The sequence below is a fragment of the Trachypithecus francoisi genome, unplaced genomic scaffold (genome assembly GCF_009764315.1).
Source record: "Trachypithecus francoisi isolate TF-2019V2 unplaced genomic scaffold, Tfra_2.0 Lachesis_group4, whole genome shotgun sequence".
Taxonomy (NCBI): domain Eukaryota; kingdom Metazoa; phylum Chordata; class Mammalia; order Primates; family Cercopithecidae; genus Trachypithecus; species Trachypithecus francoisi.
In genome coordinates this window covers 137,173,371-137,193,589 of record NW_022681469.1, presented here as the reverse complement: position 1 = coordinate 137,193,589, position 20,219 = coordinate 137,173,371, and the positions used below count along the sequence as shown (strand labels likewise).

Genomic DNA, 20,219 nt, shown 5'->3' with positions numbered 1-20,219 from the left:
GGTCTCAGAGTAATGCTAGTCTCATTAAAAGAGATTGGAAGCATTCTCTCCTCTTTAATGTATTGGAAGAGTTTAAGAAGGATTGATGTTAGTTCTTTAAATGTTTGGTAGAATTAAGCAGTAAAGTCATCAGTCCTGGCTTTTTTTTTTTTTTTTTTTTTTCTGATGAGAGACTTTTTATCACTGATTCAATCATCTTATCCTTTATTGGTTTGTTCAGTTTTCTACTTCTGCATGATTCAGTCTTAGTACATTGTATACTTTTAGGGCTTTATTAGGTTATCGAATCTGTTGGTGTATAATTGTTCATAGTAGTTTCTTACGAACCTTTGTATTTCTGTGGTATCAGTTTTATTGTCTCCTCTTTTCACTTTTAGTTTATTTGAGTCTCCTCTCTTTTTTCTCAGTTAATTTAGCTAGTGGTTTGTCAATTTTGTTTATCTTTTCAAAAAGCCAATACATTTTGTTCATTTTTAAAGAGAGGGTCTTGCTCTGTTGCCTGGACTGAATTGCAGTGGCATGATCACAGCTCACTGCAGCCTCAGCTTCCCAGGCTGAAGTGATTCTCCCATCATGCCTCCCAAGTAACTGGGACTAAAAATGTATGCCACCATACCTGACTAATTTTTAAATTTTTTGTAAAGTCAGGGTCTCACTATGTTCCCCTGGCTGTTATTGAACTCCTGGCCTCAAGTGATCCTTCTATCTCAGCCTTCCAAAGTGCTGGGAGTATAGATGTAACTCAGTGCATCCAACTTACTTTATTGAGGTTTTATATTGTTTTTCTAGTCTCTATTTCATTTATTTTTGCTCTAGTCTTTACTATTTTCTTCCTTTTGCTAACTTTGAGTTTAGTTTGTTTTCTTTTTCCTGTTCTGTGAGGTGTAACATTAGTTTATTTTGTGATCTTTCTTCTATTTTGATGTAGGCATTTATTGCTACAAATTTTCCTTTTAGAACTGCTTTTGCTGTATATAAGTTTTGACAATTTTGTTTCCATTTTCATTTGTCTCAAGATGTTTTAAAATTTTTCTTTAATTTCTTTACAGACCAATTGATTGTTCAAGAGCATGGTTTAATTTCCATGTACTTGCGAATTTTGTTACTGATTTCTAGTTTTATATTATTGTGATTGGAAAAGATACTTGATACACTTTCAATCTTAAATTGTATGAAGTTTGTTTTGTGTTCTAATATGTGATCTCTCTTGGAGAATCTTTTGTGTGCATTTTAGAAGATATGCATTCTCTTGCTATTGGATGGACTGTTCTGTACATGTCTGTCCAGTACATGTTGTCTAAAGTGTTATTTAAATCCAGTGTTTCTTTATTACTATTGTATTGCAATCTATTTCTCTCTTCAGATTCTTTAATATTTGTTTTACATGTTTAGGTGCTCCAATGTTGGATATATATATTTGTTATATCCTTTTGCTGAATTGACTCCTTTACTATGTTATAATATCTTTCTTTGCCTGTTACAGTTTTTGACTTAAATTATATTTTGTCTGATATAATTATAGCTATTCCTGCTCTTTTGATTTCCACTTGCATGGAATGTCTTTTTCCATCCTTTTGCTTTCATCTATGTGTGTTCTTCAAAGTAAGGTGTATCTCTTGTAAGCAGCAGGTAGGTAGATCTTATTTTTGTGAAATCCATGAAATCCATTCAGTCATTCTACATCTTTTTGGAAGAACATAATCTGTTACATTCAAGGTAATTATTACTAAGTAAGGACTTACTGCTACCATTTTGTTAGTTCTTTTCAGGTTGTCTTTTCAGGAAGTCTTGATGAATTCCTTTGTGGTTTGATAGTCTTCTATAGTATTATGCTTGAAATGCTTTCTATTTTTGTTTTGTAATTTTACTAAAGATTTTGCTTTGTGGTTACCATGAAGCTTGCACACATCTTTCTTATACAAAAGCCTACATCAAACTGATAATAACTTAACTTGAATTGCACATAACAACTCTATATTTTTATTTCCCTTCCCACATTTTATGATTTTGCTGTCAAAATTTACGTAATTTTGTAATGTATCCCTTTGAAATTTATTTTAGCTATCATTGTTATTAATAGTTTCATCTTTTAGCCTCATACTAGGGATAAAATTGCCTTACACACCATCATTATAGTCTTAGATTATTCTGAATATGGCTATGCTTTATTTATACCCTTAAGATTGTGCTTTTATATGTTTCATGTTATTAATTAGCACATTTTTGTTTCAGTTTAAAGAAATCACCATAGCAATTCCTGTAAGACATTTTTAATGACGATGAACTCTCTTAGTTTTTGTTGTTTGGGAAATTTTTATTTCTCTGTAATTTCTGGAAGTTATCTTTGCTGGTTGAAGAAGAATGTATTTCCTGCTCCAGGTAACTCCAGTGTTTGCAATCTGCAGTTGTGAAAGTTTTAATTATGAGTGGATATTGAATTTTGTCAAATAAATTTTCTGTATTTATTGATATGATCATGTAATTTGTTTTCTTTAATTTGTTGTAATGGATTACATTATTTGATTTTTTAATGTTGAACCAGGCTTGCATACATGGAATAAATCCTACTTGTTTGCAGTGTAAAATTCTTTTTATATATTGTTGGATTTGATTTGCTAACATTTTTTGATAACTTTTGCATCTATGTTCATGAAAAATATTGATCTATAATTCTCTTTTCTTGTAATGTCTTTGTTTGGTTTTGGTATAAGGTAATTCTGGCCTCATAGAATGAGTTAGAAAACTTTCCTTTTGCTTCTATCTTCTGAAAGAGGGAGTAGAGAATTGGTATAATCTCTTCTTTAAATGTTTTTTAGAATTCACCTGTGAATGTATCTTGGCCTAGTCCTTTCCCTTTGGGAAAATTATTAATTATTGATTTAATTTATTTGATACAGGACTGTTTAGATTGTCTGTTTCTTCTTGTGTGCATTTTGGCAGATAGTATCTTTCAAGTAATTGGTCTGTTTTATGTAGATTATCGGATTTGTGGGCATAGACTTGTTCCTGGTATTTCCTTATTATTCTTTTAATGTCTTTCTTCATTTCTGATATTAGTAATTTATGTCATCTTTTTTTCCCCTTAGATAGCCTGACTAGAGGCATATTAATTTTATTGATCTTTTCCAAAGACCAACTTTTGGTTTTATTTATTTTCTCTATTGATCTTCTGTTTTCAATTTTATTGATTTCTGCTCTAATTTTAATGTGTTTTCCTGCTTGCTTTGAATTTAATTTGCTCTTTTTTTCCCCAGTTTCCTAAGGTATAGCCTTAGATTACTGATTTCAGATCTTTCTTCTTTGCTAATATATGCATTCAATGCTATCAATTTTCTTTTTTTCTTCCTGTTTTTTTTTTTTTTTTTTTTTTTTTGAGATGGAGTTGCTCTGTCACCCAGGCTGGAGCGCAGTGGTGAGATCTTGGCTCACTGCAAGCTCTGCCTCCCAGGTTCATGCCATTCTCCTGCCTCAGCCTCCCTAATAGCTGGGACTACAGGTGCCTGCTGCCATGCCCAGCTAATTTTTTTTTTACTTTTAATGCTATCAATTTTCATTTAAGAACTGCATTTGCTGCATTCCACAGTTCTAATAAGTTTTGTTTTAATTTTGATCTTTAAAAAAAATTTTAAAATTTCCAATGAGATTTTATCTCCAACTTATGTGTTATTTAGAAATGTGTTGTTTAATCTGCAAGTTTTGAGGTTTCCCAGGTATCTTTGTATTATTTGTTTTTAGTTTAATTCCATTTTGGTCTGAGAGCTGACATCATATGATTCCTAATTCTCTTAAATTTGTTAAGGTCGTGTTTTATGGCCCAGGATGTGGTATATCTTGGTGAAGGTTCCATGTGTACTTGAGAAGAATGTATACTCTGCTGTTGTTGCATTAAGTAATCTAAAGGTGTTAATTATATACAGTTGATTGGTGGTATTTTTAGTTCAACTATATCCTTACTGATTTTATGCCTGCTGAATCTGTTCATTTCTGATAGAAGGGTGTTGAAGCCTCCAACTGTGATAGTGGATTCATCTATTTTTCCTTTGTAGTTCCATAGGATTTTGCCTCATATATTTTGACACTCTGTTGTTAGGCTCATACAAATTAAAGATTGCTGTATTATTTTGGAGAATTGACTCCTTTATAATTATGTCATGTTTCTATTTATTTCTAATAAATATGCCAGTATGAAGTTTGTTTTGTCTGAAATGAGTAGAGATACTTTTGCTTTCTTTTGCTTAGTGTTAGCATGGTATATCTTTCTCCACTTATTAATATTTATTTTTATTTTATTTTATTTTTTGTTTTTTTTTACATTTTTATATGTACATTTATTTATACATTTTTTTTTGTTTTCAACTTCATTATTTTCTTTTTTTTCTTTTTTATTTTTTTATTATACTTTAAGTTCTAGGGTACATGTGCATAACGTGCAGGTTTGTTACATATGTATACTTGTGCCATGTTGGTGTGCTGCACCCATCAACTTGTCAGCACCCATCAATTCGTCATTTATATCAGGTATAACTCCCATGCAATCCCTCCCCCTCCCCCCTCCCCATGATAGGCCCTGATGTGTGATGTTCCCCTTCCCGAGTCCAAGTGATCTCATTGTTCAGTTCCCACCTATGAGTGAGAATATGCGGTGTTTGGTTTTCTGTTCTTGTGATAGTTTGCTAAGAATGATGGTTTCCAGCTGCATCCATGTCCCTACAAAGGATGCAAACTCATCCTTTTTTATGGCTGCATAATATTCCATGGTGTATATGTGCCACATTTTCTTAATCCAGTCTGTCACACATGGACATTTGGGTTGATTCCAAGTCTTTGCTATTGTGAATAGTGCCGCAATAAACATACGTGTGCATGTGTCTTTATAGCAGCATGATTTATAATCCTTTGAGTATATACCCAGTAGTGGGATGGCTGGGTCATATGGTACATCTAGTTCTAGATCCTTGAGGAATCGCCATACTGTTTTCCATAATGGTTGAACTAGTTTACAATCCCACCAACAGTGTAAAAGTGTTCCTATTTCTCCACATCCTCTCCAGCACCTGTTGTTTCCTGACTTTTTAACGATTGCCATTCTAACTGGTGTGAGATGGTATCTCATTGTGGTTTTGATTTGCATTTCTCTGACGGCGAGTGATGATGAGCATTTTTTCATGTGTCTGTTGGCTGTATGAATGTCTTCTTTTGAGAAATGTCTGTTCATATCCTTTGCCCACTTTTTGATGGGGTTGTTTGTTTTTTTCTTGTATATTTGTTGAGTTCTTTGTAGATTCTGGATATTAGCCCTTTGTCAGATGAGTAGATTGCAAAAATTTTCTCCCATTCTGTAGGCTGCCTGTTCACTCTGATGGTAGTTTCTTTTGCTGTGCAGAAGCTCTTTAGTTTAATTAGATCCCATGTGTCAATTTTTGCTTTTGCTGCCGTTGCTTTTGGTGTTTTAGACATGAAGTCCTTGCCCATGCCTATGTCCTGAATGGTACTACCTAGGTTTTCTTCTAGGATTTTTATGGTATTAGGTCTAACATTTAAGTCTCTAATCCATCTTAAATTAATTTTCGTATAAGGAGTAAGGAAAGGATCCAGTTTCAGCTTTCTACTTATGGCGAGCCAAATTTCCCAGCACCATTTATTAAATAGGGAATCCTTTCCTCACTTCTTGTTTCTCTCAGGTTTGTCAAAGATCAGATGGCTGTAGATGTGTGGTATTATTTCTGAGGACTCTGTTCTGTTCCATTGGTCTATATCTCTGTTTTGGTACCCGTACCATGCTGTTTTGGTTACTATAGCCTTGTAGTATAGTTTGAAGTCAGGTATCGTGATGCCTCCAGCTTTGTTCTTTTGACTTAGGATTGTCTTGGCAATGTGGGCTCTTTTTTGGTTCCATATGAACTTTAAAGCCGTTTTTTCCAATTCTGTGAAGAAACTCATTGGTAGCTTGATGGGGATGGCATTGAATCTATAAATAAGCTTGGGCAGTATGGCCATTTTCATGATATTGATTCTTCCCATCCATGAGCATGGTATGTTCTTCCATTTGTTTGTGTCCTCTTTTATTTCACTGAGCAGTGGTTTGTAGTTCTCCTTGAAGAGGTCCTTTACATCCCTTGTAAGTTGGATTCCTAGGTATTTTATTCTCTTTGAAGCAATTGTGAATGGAAGTTCATTCCTGATTTGGCTCTCTGTTTGTCTGTTACTGGTGTACAAGAATGCTTGTGATTTTTGCACATTAATGTTGTATCCTGAGACTTTATTGAAGTTGCTTATCAGCTTAAGGAGATTTTGGGCTGAGACAATGGGGTTTTCTAAATATACAATCATGTCATCTGCAAACAGGGACAATTTGACTTCTTCTTTTCCTAACTGAATACCCTTATTTCTTTCTCTTGCCTGATTGCCCTAGCCAGAACTTCCAACACTATGTTGAATAGGAGTGTTGAGAGAGGGCATCCCTGTCTTGTGCCAGTTTTCAAAGGGAATTTTTCCAGTTTTTGCCCATTCGGTATGATATTGGCTGTGGGTTTGTCATAAATAGCTCTTATTGTTTTGAGGTACATTCCATCAAAACCGAATTTCTTGAGCGTTTTTAGCATGAAGGGCTGTTGAATGTTGTCAAAAGCCTTTTCTGCATCTATTGAGATAATCATGTGGTTCTTGTCTTTGGTTCTGATTATATGCTGGATTGCGTTTATTGATTTGCGTATGTTGAACCAGCCTTGCATCCCAGGGATGAAGCCCACTTGATCATGGTGGATAAGCTTTTTGATGTGCTGCTGAATCCGATTTGCCAGTATTTTATTGAGGATTTTTGCATCAATGTTCATCAGGGATATTGGTCTAAAATTCTCTTTTTTTTGTGTGTCTCTGCCAGGCTTTGGTATCAGGATGATGTTGGCCTCATCAAATGAGTTAGGGAGGATTCCCTCTTTTTCTATTGATTGGAATAGTTTCAGAAGGAATGGTACCAGCTCCTCCTTGTACCTCTGGTAGAATTCAGCTGTGAATCCATCTGGTCCTGGACTTTTTTTGGTTGGTAGGCTATTAATTATTGCCTCAATTTCAGAGCCTGCTATTGGTCTATTCAGGATTCAACTTCTTCCTGGTTTAGTCTTGGAAGAGTGTAAGTGTCCAGGAAATTATCCATTTCTTCTAGATTTTCTAGTTGATTTGCATAGAGTGTTTATAGTATTCTCTGATGGTACTTTGTATTTCTGTGGGGTTGGTGGTGATATCCCCTTTATCATTTTTTATTGCATCTATTTGATTCTTCTCTCTTTTCTTCTTTATTAGTCTTGCTAGCGGTCTGTCAATTTTGTTGATCTTTCCAAAAACCAACTCCTGGATTCATTGATGTTTTGGAGGGTTTTTTGTGTCTCTATCTCCTTCAGTTCTGCTCTGATCTTAGTTATTTCTTGCCTTCTGCTAGCTTTTGAATGTGTTTGCTCTTGCTTCTCCAGTTCTTTTAATTGTGATGTTAGAGTGTCAGTTTTAGATCTTTCCAGCTTTCTCTTGTGGGCATTTAGTGCTCTACATTTCCCTCTACACACTGCTTTAAATGTGTCCCAGAGATTCTGGTATGTTGTATCTTTGTTCTCATTGGTTTCAAAGAACATCTTTATTTCTGCCTTCATTTTGTTATGTACCCAGTAGTCATTCAGGAGCAGGTTGTTCAGTTTCCATGTAGTTGAGCGGTTTTGATTGAGTTTCTTAGTCCTGAGTTCTAGTTTGATTGCACTGTGGTCTGAGAGACAGTTTGTTATAATTTCTGTTCTTTTACATTTGCTGAGGAGTGCTTTACTTCCAATTATGTGGTCAATTTTGGAATAAGCGCAATGTGGTGCTGAGAAGAATGTATATTCTGTTGATTTGGGGTGGAGAGTTCTATAGATGTCTATTAGGTCCACTTGGTGCAGAGATGAGTTCAATTCCTGGATATCCTTGTTAACTTTCTGTCTCGTTGATCTGTCTAATGTTGACAGTGGAGTGTTGAAGTCTCCCATTATTATTGTATGGGAGTCTAAGTCTCTTTGTAAGTCTCTAAGGACTTGCTTTATGAATTGGGTGTTCCTGTATTGCGTGCATATATATTAGGATAGTTAGCTCTTCCTGTTGAATTGATCCCTTTACCATTATGTAATGGCCTTCTTTGTCTCTTTTGATCTTTGATGGTTTAAAGTCTATTTTATCAGAGACTAGGATTGCAACCCCTGCTTTTTTTTGTTCTCCATTTGCTTGGTAGATCTTCCTCCATCCCTTTATTTTGAGCCTATGTATGTCTCTGCATGTGAGATGGGTCTCCTGAATACAGCAGACTGATGGGTCTTGACTCTTTATCCAATTTGCCAGTCTGTGTCTCTTAATTGGAGCATTTAGTCCATTTACATTTAAGGTTAATATTGTTATGTGTGAACTTGATCCTGCCATTATGATATTAACTGGTTATTTTCCTCGTTAGTTGATGCAGTTTCTTCCTAGCCTCGATGGTCTTTACATTTTGGCATGTTTTTGCAATGGCTGGTACCGGTTGTTCCTTTCCATGTTTAGTGCTTCCTTCAGGAGCTCTTGTAAGGCAGGTGTCATGGTGACAAAATCTCTCAGCATTTGCTTGTCTGTAAAGGATTTTATTTCTCCTTCACTTATGAAACTTGGTTTGGCTGTATATGAAATTCTTGGTTGAAAATTTTTTTCTTTAAGACTGTTGAATATCGGCCTGCACTCTCTTCTGGCTTGCAGTGTTTCTGCTGAGAGATCTGCTGTTAGTCTGATAGGCTTCCCTTTGTGGGTAACCCGACCTTTCTCTCTGGCCGCCCTTAACATTTTTTCCTTCATTTCATCCTTGGTGAATCTGACAATTATGTGTCTTAGAGTTGCTCTTCTCAAGGCGTATCTTTATGGCATTTTCTGTATTTCTTGAATTTGAATGTTGGCCTGCCCTGCTAGGCTGGGGAAGTTCTTCTGGATAATATCCTGAAGAGTGTTTTCCATCTTGGTTTCATTCTCCCTGTCACTTTCAGGTACACCAATCAAATGTAGATTTGGTCTTTTCGCATAGTCCCATATTTCTTGAAGGCTTGATTCATTTCTTTTTACTCTTTTTTCTCTAAACTTCTCTTCTCACTTTATTTCATTAATTTGATCTTCAATCGCTGATACTCTTTCTTCTACTTGATTGAATTGGCTATTGGAGCTTGTGGATGTGTCACGTTCTCTTGGCATGGTTTTCAGCTCTATTGGGTCATTTAAGATCTTCTCTATACTATTTATTCTAGTTAGCCATTCGTCTAATCTTTTTCCAAGATTTTTAATTTCCTTGAGATGGGTTCAAACATACCCCTTTAGCTTGGAGAAGTTTGTTGTCACCTACCTTCTGAAGCTTACTTCTGTCAACTCGTCAAAGTCATTCTCCCTCTAGTTTTGTTCCGTTGCTGGCGAGGAGCTGCAATCCTTAGGAGGAGAAAAGGCACTCTGGATTTTAGAATTTTCAGCTTTTCTGCTCTGGTTTCTCCCTATTTTCGTGGTTTTATCTACCTTTGGTCTTTGATATCGGTGACCTACAGATGGGGTTTTGGTGTGGATGTCCTTTTTGTTGATGTTGATGGTTTTCCTTTCTGTTTGTTAGTTTTCCGTCTAACAGTCAGGTCCCTCAGCTGCAGGTCTATTGGAGTTTGCTGGAGGCCCACTCCAGACCCTGTTTGCCTGGGTATCACCAGTGGAGGCTCAGTTGGAAATGCAGAAATCACCTGTCTTCTGCATTGATCACTCTGGGAGCTGCAGACTGGAGCTGTTCTTATTCGGCCATCTTGGAATGGGGCATGTAAATTTCTAACTCTTAACTTTAGCTATGGTTGGTTCAAAAACTCCTGCTGTTTGTTTTCTCGAGATTTACCATTCTTCAAATCAAGACCAATCCATTTTAGATTTTTACGTTCTGAGTTAACCTGAGCCTCATTATGAGAAGCTCTTAATTTTGCATCCAGATCTGTAGAGTCCTGGGCAGCATTAACTGCCAGGGTATTAGGAATAACAAGAAGTGATCTTGCAAACTCTGCAGTAGCAATCTGTTCCCAAGACCCCATGCTGGTTGCGTAATTTTCAAGGTATATAGAAAGGGCTACTTCTACAGCATCCCTACCTGGAACCATGGATTTTGACTCCAAAACTATCTTCACTACACAAAGAGCATCATGTAAAGAATGCTCAATCTCATCACACATGAAATCATTTGCCCTACGTAAGATAATCGTTGCAGATGTACAAGCCTTAGTGTTTTTGATTAAGATCAGCTCATCATCACAAATTCTCTCCTGTACCACTTCTTCTGCCTGTCCCAACATGGCAGCTTCAAAAGTTTCTTCACCTTCCAAATTGGCCAGACTTGACAGAATAGTTGCTCCAGAAGCTTTCACAACGCGTTTAAGGTCCCTTTTTAAAACTCTTCTAACTGCCATAGCCTCAGCCTCCACAAAATACTTCAGACACATATAATCAATTCCACCAGTGGTTAGAAAATGTAGGCACCAGTTGCTAGGATCTTCTGAATTCTCTCATTGGTGATATCTGATCCTCTCTGTCCAATTTGGCCCAGTTTTTCAGGGTCTGTAATGACCACCTGTACACCAAGTTTCATTTTTGTTTTTTGCAGGCTAAAGTCAAGGCAAACAATTTTTGCACTTACAGTTCTCTTGGGCATGCCCTGGGATCCCACCACACAGTTTAGTGCATAGTCACTGATGAGCATACTGCCTGTTTGACTTCTCCCATGGGCTTCCGAAATACTAACAGAATTCACTGGATAGTGTGGCTAGCCTCTTATATCTGTATATTTAATAGCAAGTACATCTCCTACCATGTTAGCAAAGAAATCACCATTTATTCCAATGATTTTGGAAGACATAGATGTCTTAGCAGCATTAATCAGGCAATCTCTTCCCAGTTCATCTGTGTTAACAATTAGGTTTTCATTGATATGACGCACTGCTGCTTCCTTGCAAGCAAATCGATAGCCACTAATGACTGATGTGGGATGGATTTTCTGTTTGACTAATTCGTCTGCATTTTTTAGGAGTTCTGCTGCAATAATAACCACTGAGGTAGTTCCATCTCCAAATTCTTTGTCTTGCAGATCAGCCAGCTCACAAAGAACTTTAGCTTCAGGATGTTCTACCTCCAGTAACTTTAGGATGGGTGCACCATCGTTAGCAATGGTTACATCACCAGTATCATCCATCAACATTTTATCCAAGCCAACTGGACCAAGAGAACTTTTTACAATATTGGCAATCGAAGCTGCAGTCATAACGTTCTGGGAGCGGATTGCCTCCCTAGTGCTGCGGTCCCCAAACACGGATAAAGGCCCCTCCATCTTCATGGCAGCGGTACACGTTGAATCCTGCTCACACCGCGGCCAACCAGTATCACGGTCTCTCGGCCGACCGGCAACCATAGCAGTGGCAGCGACCGCATGGAGCGTACCGGAGTGATTCCCCAAGAGCTGCTCAACCCAAGTCTATTTTCAAATAACACTATACTACTTCACAAGTAATATGAGTAATTTATAATAACAAAATAATCCTAATTCCTCTTGCCAATCCCTTGTATCATTGCTATCATTCATTTTACTTGTACCTGAGCAAACATAAGCATATATACATGTAGATCAATTAAGAACAAGAAAAACAAGGTTTATTTCCTTTTTTTAACTTTCACCAATTTCTTCATTTCTAATGCTTTTCTTTTCTTCATGTAGATCTGAGTTTCTGACCCATATTGTTTTCCTTCTCCTTAAATAACTTCTTTTAACGTTTTTTGCAAGTCAGGTTTACTGGCAACAAATACCCTCAATTTCTGTTTGTATGAGTAAGTCTTTATTTCTCTCTCACATTAAGGATAATTTTGCAGGATACAGAGTTCTAGGCTGATTTTTATTCTCTCAACACTTAAAATATTTCACTCCACCCTTGCATAGTTTCTTAGGAGAAGTAGTAGGATGTAACTACTATCTTTGCTCCTGTGTATGCAAGGGCCACCACCCACTTCTTGTGGCTTCTTTCAGGATTTTTTTTTAATCATTGATTTTCTGTAGTTTGGAAATAATATGCCTAGGTGTAGTTTGTCTGGAATTTATCCTTCATGGTATTCTCTGAGCTTTTTGCATCTGACATTTGATGCCTGACATTAATTTGGGGAAAATTCTCGATCATTATTTTTTTGAATATTTACTCTCCTTCTGGTATTCCCATTAAGCATATGTTATGCCTTTTGTAGTTTTCTCACAGTTCTCAAATATTCTGGATTTTAAAACAATTTTTCCCCTTTGTTTTTTAGTTTTAGAGGTTTTTACTGAGATATCTTTAAGTACACAGATTCTTTCTTAAGCTGTATTCAGTCTACTAAAAAACCCATCAAAGGCAAGGCATTCTTCATTTCTGCTACATTAGTTTTGATGTCAACTATTTCCTTTTGGGTTTTTGCTAGAATTTCCATCTCTCTGCTTACATTTCCCATCTATTTGTGCATGCTTTCTACTTTGTCTATTAGAGCACTTAGCATATTAATCACAGTTGTTTTAAAATTCCTCATCTAATAATTCCAACATTTCTTCCAATATCTGAGTCTTGTTCTGGTGCTTTTTCTGTCACTCCAAACTGTGTTTTGCCTTTTAGTATGTTTTGTAATTTTTTAACTGACAGCTGGATATGATGTATGGGGTCAAGGGAACTGCTATAAATAGGCCTTAAGTAATGTAATTACTTATGATTAGGCCTCAGTTTTTAGTGAGCCTGTACCTCTTGACTGTGAACTTCACAAGTGCTGTTCAGTTCCACTCCCCTCTTTAGGTATGACCATATGGCTGGAGGGGGCTGGAACTGTGTAATTCCTTTGTTCCACAGGAAGACTAGAGCCAGCTGGAGTTGGTAATTTTACTTCCTCCAAGTTAGTTAGGCACTGATGAAACCCCAGCAGTTTACGTTCTGGTTAAATAGTTTCTCCTGAGGGCAGACTTTGTTAAGAAGAGTACAATGCTCTGGCATATTTCAAAATGGCACTTTTCCCTCCCTTGCTGTAAGCATGGAGGCATTTTAAAAAATCTGGCATTTGCTTTGATAAACTGGTGGAGCTCTAGCAGGCAAAACTCACAAAAGTAGGGGGCTCCTCAATAACTGAATCCCCCTGAAGTTTCAAACTCTCTGACTTGTCCACATTGAGAGTCCAGCGATTTGTTAATTACAGTTCAGGTTTTCCCACCCTGGCACTGGTTCCCATGGAGGCTTCTGCTCATGGGTTTCTGCTCTGGTAAGTTGTGATTCTCTATACATGTCTGTCTTTCTGATTTTGGGGCCAGTGGTTTGCCCTGTGACCTCACTTCTCTTACAAATCTAAGAATTGTTCATTTCTTCATTTTTCCAACCTTTTACTTGTTAGGATTGAGTGGCAATTTCATGCTTTCTGCATGCTGGCCAGAAATGAGAAATCTCCTGTTGTGTTTTCATTTTGTTCATTTCAATGTGCCATTTGATTTTCCTTGAAATTTCCTCGTGGATCCATGGAGCATGTTATTCAGTTCCAAGTGTTTGGAGATTTTCCTAAAATCTTTCTGTCATTAATTTCTACTTTCATTCCATTGTGTTTAGAAAAACACTCTACATAATTTTAACTTTTAAAATTTTCTTGAAGTTTGTTTCATGGACCAGTCTATGATCTATCTTGGTGTATGTTCTATGGGCACTAGAAAAGAATATATATTCTGCAGTTTTTGGGTGGAGGGTTCTATAAATGTTGATTAGATCCTATTGGTTGATTGTGTGATTGAGTTCCATATCTTTGGTCATTTATTTATTTATTTATTAGAGATGGGGTCTCACTTGGATTTTTTTGTCTAATTGCTCTATCAAATTTTGAGAGGTTGTTGAGGCCTCCAACTATATTATGGATTTACCTATTTTTGTTTTCCATTCTATCAGTTTTTCTGCACATATTTGGTAACTTTGCTTTTTGGTGCATACACATTTAAAATTACTATGTGTTCTTGCTGTATTGACCCTTTCATTATTACATAATATCCTTCTCCATCTCTGGCAATTTTCTTTGTTCTGAAGTTTACTTTATCTTGCTATCCTTTTTGTTTTCTTTGTAAATGTCATACAATGAACAAATTATTTAATAACCAAAAAAAGGTTTGCATAATTTTTTTCATTATTTTACTTTCAACCAGCCTAAATTGTTACATTTGGACTGAATTTCTTCTAGACAGCATATAGTAAGATCATGTTTTTCTAATCCACTGTGGCAAACTGTGTCTTTTAATTGGCATATTTATATCATTTACCTTTCATGTAATTACTGATGTATTAAGTTTTAATTGTGTCATTTTATTCTCTCTCTTTCTCTTCTTTTTTTTTTGTTTATCTTTCTTTCCCCTGCCTTCCAGTGGGTTATATTTTAGTATTCCATTTTGACTTATGTATAATGTTTTTAAATGCATTTCTTTTTATGTATTCAAAAAAGTAGTTGTTTTAGATATTACACTGCTGGTGTCATCATTTTACTAGTGCAAGTGAGATATTGAAATCTAACTTTCCTTTACTTCTCTTTACCTCTCTGCTTGTAATGTAATTGCCTTAACCGCATCAGATAGTATTATAGCTTTGTTTCAAATGTCAAACATAAATTAGGAAATGTAACAAGAGAAGAAAAGTATATTGTATTTCCCTATTTTTTTCTTACTGTGTTCTTTCTTCCTTCCTCATGTTCCAAGATTTCTTCTTTTATCATTTCATTTTCATTCTTTTTGAATTGATCTTCTGATGACAAATTCTCTCTTCCTCTGAGAACATTTTGATCTTCAGCTCATTTCTGAAGGATATAAATACAGGATTTTGGGTTGATAGTTGATTCCTTTCAGCAGGTGAAAATATTGTGCCACTTCCTTATAACCTCCAATGTGTCTGATGTGAAATTTGCTGTCATTAGCATGGACTATTTTCCCCCTATAGGGAAGATGTCTTTTGCTTTTTGCTGACTGCTTTCAATGTTTTTTCTTTGTTTATAATTTTTAGTTTTTAGAAGCTTGTGGTGTGCTTTGGTGTGGATATTCTTGTTTATCCTGTTTGGATTCTCTCAGCTTCTTTAGGTTTATGTCTCTTGGTCAATTTTGAAAGTTTTCAGCAGTTATTTTGCGAATGCTTTTTTAGCCCTACCTTTTTTCTTCTTTCCTTCTGCAACTCTGATGACATGAATGTTAGATCTCTTATGGTCCCACAAATCCCCAGGGGCTCTGTTTCCTGTTGTTTTTTTTCTCTCAGTGTTTCTTTCTGCTGTTCAAATTAGGTAATTTCTATTGTTCTGTATTCTAGTTAATGGGTTATTTCCTCTACTTCCCCCATTTTGTTGTCAGACCATGTATAGAGCTTTTAATTTCAGCTATTGTGTTTTTCAGCTCTAACATTTTTATTTGGTTCTTATTTACATCTTCTAGTCTCTACTGAGACTTTTTATTTCTTTGCTGAGGTTTTCTATTTTTAAAAAAATTTGCTTCAAACATATTTCTAGTTGCTCATTAAGTTATTTTTATTGTGGCTGTTTACAAATCTTTGTCTCATAATTCTAACATTTATGTCATCTTCGTGTTGGCATCTATTGCTTGTCTTTTGTTATTTAATTCGAGACTTCTTGATTCTTGGTATGAGAGTAGTTTTCCATGGAAACTTGGAAAGTTTTCATAATATAAGACTCTGGGTCTTATTTAAACATTTTACTTTAGTTGTCTCCACTGGGTTGAGTAGTGTTCCCTCAAAACTCATTCCCACTCAGAAACTTAGAATGTGACCATACTTAGAAATAGGATCTTTGTAGATGTAATCAAGTTACAATGAGTCACAGTGTTGGCCCTAAGCCAATGACTAGTTTCCTCATAAGAGGAGAAAAGTTTGGATACAGAGATGCACACAGAAGGAAGATGAAGTGAAGGCACACAAAACGTGGTGTGATGATGAGGACAGAGGTGGAAGTGATGCATCTACAAGCTAAGGGTTGCCAGCAACCACTAGAAGCTAGGAGGAGGCAAGGAAGGATCTTCTCCCTAAGCCTTCAGAGAATGTGGCTCTGATGAAACGTTGGTTTTAAAGTTCTAGTCTCCAGAACTGTCGGAGAATAAATTTCTGTTATTTTAAACCACCTAATTTAAACCAGTTAGGAGGGAGTACCTCATTTCTGTCAGGTAGGGAAAATCCAGACTTTCTATGTGGTACCCACTGACACTTTGGTTGGGGTGAGGTTGGGTGGTTGTAACCAGAGGGTGGAAAAAAGGTTTGCTTCATTATGCGTCCTTCTCTTACTCTGAAACTGCAGAGGTGTTGACACACTTGTTATAAACTTACAAGGATGGATGAGGCTCCCCACTGTGCCTCTACTGGTATGATGGGTTTGGGCCACAGGTTTTCTGTGGTGGTAGTCCGAGTAGGATGGCCATTGTCTAAAAGTTGTCTCTCTTGATAGTTGCCCCCTTCCTGTCCTCTGAGAGAGAGAGTAGGCTTTTTGGGGGGCTCTTCTTGTCTGCTTCTGTTGGCATTATGGAATTTCTGGCTTTTTTATCTCCAAGTCTGAAGTATATGAGGCAAAAAGAAAGCCTGGAGAGGTCACCATCATGTTATTCCTCCTGTCCTGTGGTCCCTAGCCAATCTGTCTTCTTTTTACATAGTAGAGTCATCTTATTTTTTTATATATAAAATTTTCAGAGTTTTAGTTGTATTAGTGAGAGGAATTGGAAAAATTACATTTCATCTTCCTTGAATTCCAGAAATTCTTTCAGTGTATTTTATCTCACTGTTCTGAGCTTCACTTACAAACTCCGTGATTTTAAACAACCTAAACCTCCATTTCTTGTTTCATCAACCAGAGAAAATTGCTTATGAACCCTCATTTTGTAAGAGAAGCACCCTAATGCTTCTAAATATCTATGGCTATCCCATAGATAGCCAGTCCTATCTCTTCTTACTCCTTTTCACTTCTTTATCTCTCTTGAAAATATCTTTATTTTTGCATTGACAAGATGAATAATATTATTTTGTTAATATGATAGAAGCTGCCATGATTTCTCTACAAGTCAATATTAGGATTTTAAAATCAATAAAATATTTTTTATTATTATGACTAGGTAAATGTTGTATACTCTAAGCCTAGTCATAAACTAAGATTACATTTCCTTCTTTGTGGATTAAATATCATAACCACTGTGTCCTTCAATGGAGAATATTTCTTGTTTAAACTTCAAGTATGATTTCTTTTCCACCCTCTATTTACTTTATTATGTCATTAAATCTTTCTAACTTCCAAATTATATGGTTTCTCTGATTTTCCAATGTCAGCTGATTTCTTCCTGTATAATTTATATTCCATATTAGATCTACTCTTTCTTCAGGAAAGAAAAAGAAAGAGTGGATTAAACCAAAATATAAATTATTATTAGAAAATTATTCTGGAATAAATTATATATAAATTACTGGATATATAAATATAAGATATGTATTATAAACATTAGGATATAAATCATTCTAGATTATTATATATAATCTAGTCTGATATAGTGTATTATGTAATCTAATATATATTTTTTCTTTTTGGTTTTCTCCTTATTTTATTTATATGCACATATCATTAAATTCCTGAAAAGAGAAGTTTTCTGAGACCATGATACCACTACTCTACTGTTGCTGGCATTACTGTGAAGAAAAGGAGTTCCAGAAGTTTGTTTAGACTTTGTATTCATGGTTCAATGGAGAGGAGTTATTTTGGTTAAACCTATATCATGGGCCCATACTGAAGCATATAGCATGTGGCAGAAAGAGGAAGAATTTGTCTCTCAGCTTTAATAATGGTGAGGGGGCAGTGGGAAGTAGCAACCAGGAATTTTCTTCCACCAAGGCTATGTATAAGGAGGGAGTGGTAAAGATGTATAAAAATATTAGGATTTTATTAGGAAGGAAGTTGGGTGCTAGGCAACCCAAGCTTGACAAATCAAGTTGCCATTACACGGTTTATCTTTTACTCATATTTACTTAATATACCTAAAAGCTGAGAATGATTTGCTATGATTGTGGAAGGTGATGTAGTTTGGATGTGTGTCCCCTTCCAAATCTCTTGCTGAAATGTAATCCCCAGTGTTGGAGGTGGGGTCTGGTGGGAGGTGACTGGATTATGGGGGCAGATTTCTCGTGAATGGCTTAGCACCATCCTCTTGGTGCTAAGTTTCTATAGTGAGTGAGTTTTGTAGAATCTGGTTGTTTAAATGTGTGTGGTACCTCCCCCTTTGCTGTCTTGCTCCTGCTTTTGCCATGTGATGTACCTGCTACCCCTTCAACTTCCACCACGATTGTAATCTTCCTTAGGCCTCCCTGGAAGCCAAGCAGATGTCTGCACTATGCTTCTTGTAAAGCCTGCAGAACCATGAGCAAAATTATCCAGTCTCAGGTATTTCTCTATAACAATGCAAGAATGGCCTAACACAAAAGACATTGCTCCATCATCTTCTGCCATTCAGTATGCTGCTAAGAAGTCTGTCTGTTCCTTTGTGTATGAGGTCTTAATTTTTTTTTTAACTTTATGAAGGTTTGTAAACCATTTTCTTTATCTTCAGTGTTCTGAAATTTCACATCAAGCATCTAGGTAAGGACCTTTCTTCATTTATTGCCCTGAGCACTTGTTGACCTTTTTCAATCTGAAGACTTTCAGCTCTTGGATATTATTTTCTTTTGTTATTTGATTACTCTCTTTTTCTTCCTTTTCTTAATTCTCTCTTTCTGCGATGTCTATCAGGAGGTTGAACCTGCTGGATTGCTTCTCTATGCCATTTCTACCCCCTCCTTCTTTTTTATCCTGTTTTTGTGATTGTTTTTGGTAGACTTACTTTACTTCACCTTCCAAGTCATCTCTTTAATTGTTTCTGCTTCTTAATATCCTGTACTTGTTTCATGGATAAATATATTCTCAAAACTTTCTGAGAATAACAACTAGGTCAATTTAAAATATGTATCATGTTGTTCCTTTGATTTATGTTTAGACTTTTTTGGCCATTTTTATTTTTATATTTAAGAATGAGTAATCATTGCTTGGGAACACTGTGTGTCTATTCCAATTGATTTTTTAAAACCAGCTTTATTAAGATATAATTCACATAACATACAGTTTGCCCATTTAAAGTATACAATTGAATGGTTTTTAGTGTATTTTCAGATCTGTGCAACCATCACCATCATCAGTTTTAGAGCATTTTCATTACCTCAAAAAGAAACTCTATGTCCTTTGGCTGTTATATAAGCCCCTACCTCCCATCTCCCTCAGCTCTAAGCAACCACTAATCTACCTTTTTTTTTTTTTGAGACAGTCTTGCTCTGTCGCCCAGGCTGGAGTGCAGTGGCGCCATCTCGGCTCACTGCAAGCTCCGCCTCCCGGATTCACGCCATTCTCCTGCCTCAGTCTCCCGAGTAGCTGGGGCTACAGGCGCCCGCCACTACGCCCGGCTAATTTTTTTGTGTTTTTAGTAGAGATGGGGTTTCACCATGTTAGCCAGGATGGTCTCGATCTCCTGACCTCGTGATCCGCTCGCCTTGGCCTCCCAAAGTGCTGGGATTACAGCCGTGAGCCACTGCGCCCAGCCAGCAACCACTAATCTACCTTCTAATCTACCTTTTGTCTCTCTAGATTTCCCTTTTCTGGATATTGCATATGAATGGAGTCACACAGCATGTAGTCTTTTGTGACTGACTTCTTTCACTTAGCATGAAGTTCTTAAGTTTATCCATGTTGTATCATATGTTAGTACTTATTATTTTATGCTTCAATAATATTCTGTTGTGTGGATATACTACATTTTGTTTACTCATATGTCAGTTGATGGACATTTGGGTTGTTTTCATCTCTGGATATTATCAATAATACTGCTATAAGCATTCACGTATACGTTTTTTGGTTTGATATATATATTTTCATTTTACTTGGATATACATCTAAAGTGGAGTTCCTGAGTTCTAAGGCAACTGTGTGTTTAGAGTTTGAGGAATTTCCACGCTGTTTTCCGAAGCAGCTTCACCATTTTACATTCCCACCAACAGAGTATGAGCATTCCGATTTCTCCACAGATTCCCTAACACTTGCTATTACCTGATTTTTGATTCTAGTCATTGTAGTGGGTATAAAGAAGTCTTTTGTTGTGGTTT

At 36.3% G+C, this 20,219-nt stretch overlaps 1 pseudogene across 1 annotated transcript in view; it reads right to left on the bottom strand.

Annotated features, from left to right (window-relative positions):
- Positions 1–11,407, bottom strand: part of LOC117072232 — a 58,051-nt pseudogene extending 46,644 nt beyond the window's left edge. Inside the window, exon 1 of the transcript XR_004432728.1 lies at positions 9,806–11,407. The product of XR_004432728.1 is annotated as a T-complex protein 1 subunit alpha-like (transcript). The remainder of the gene's footprint in view (positions 1–9,805) is intronic.
- Between the last annotated feature and the right edge of the window lie 8,812 nt (positions 11,408–20,219).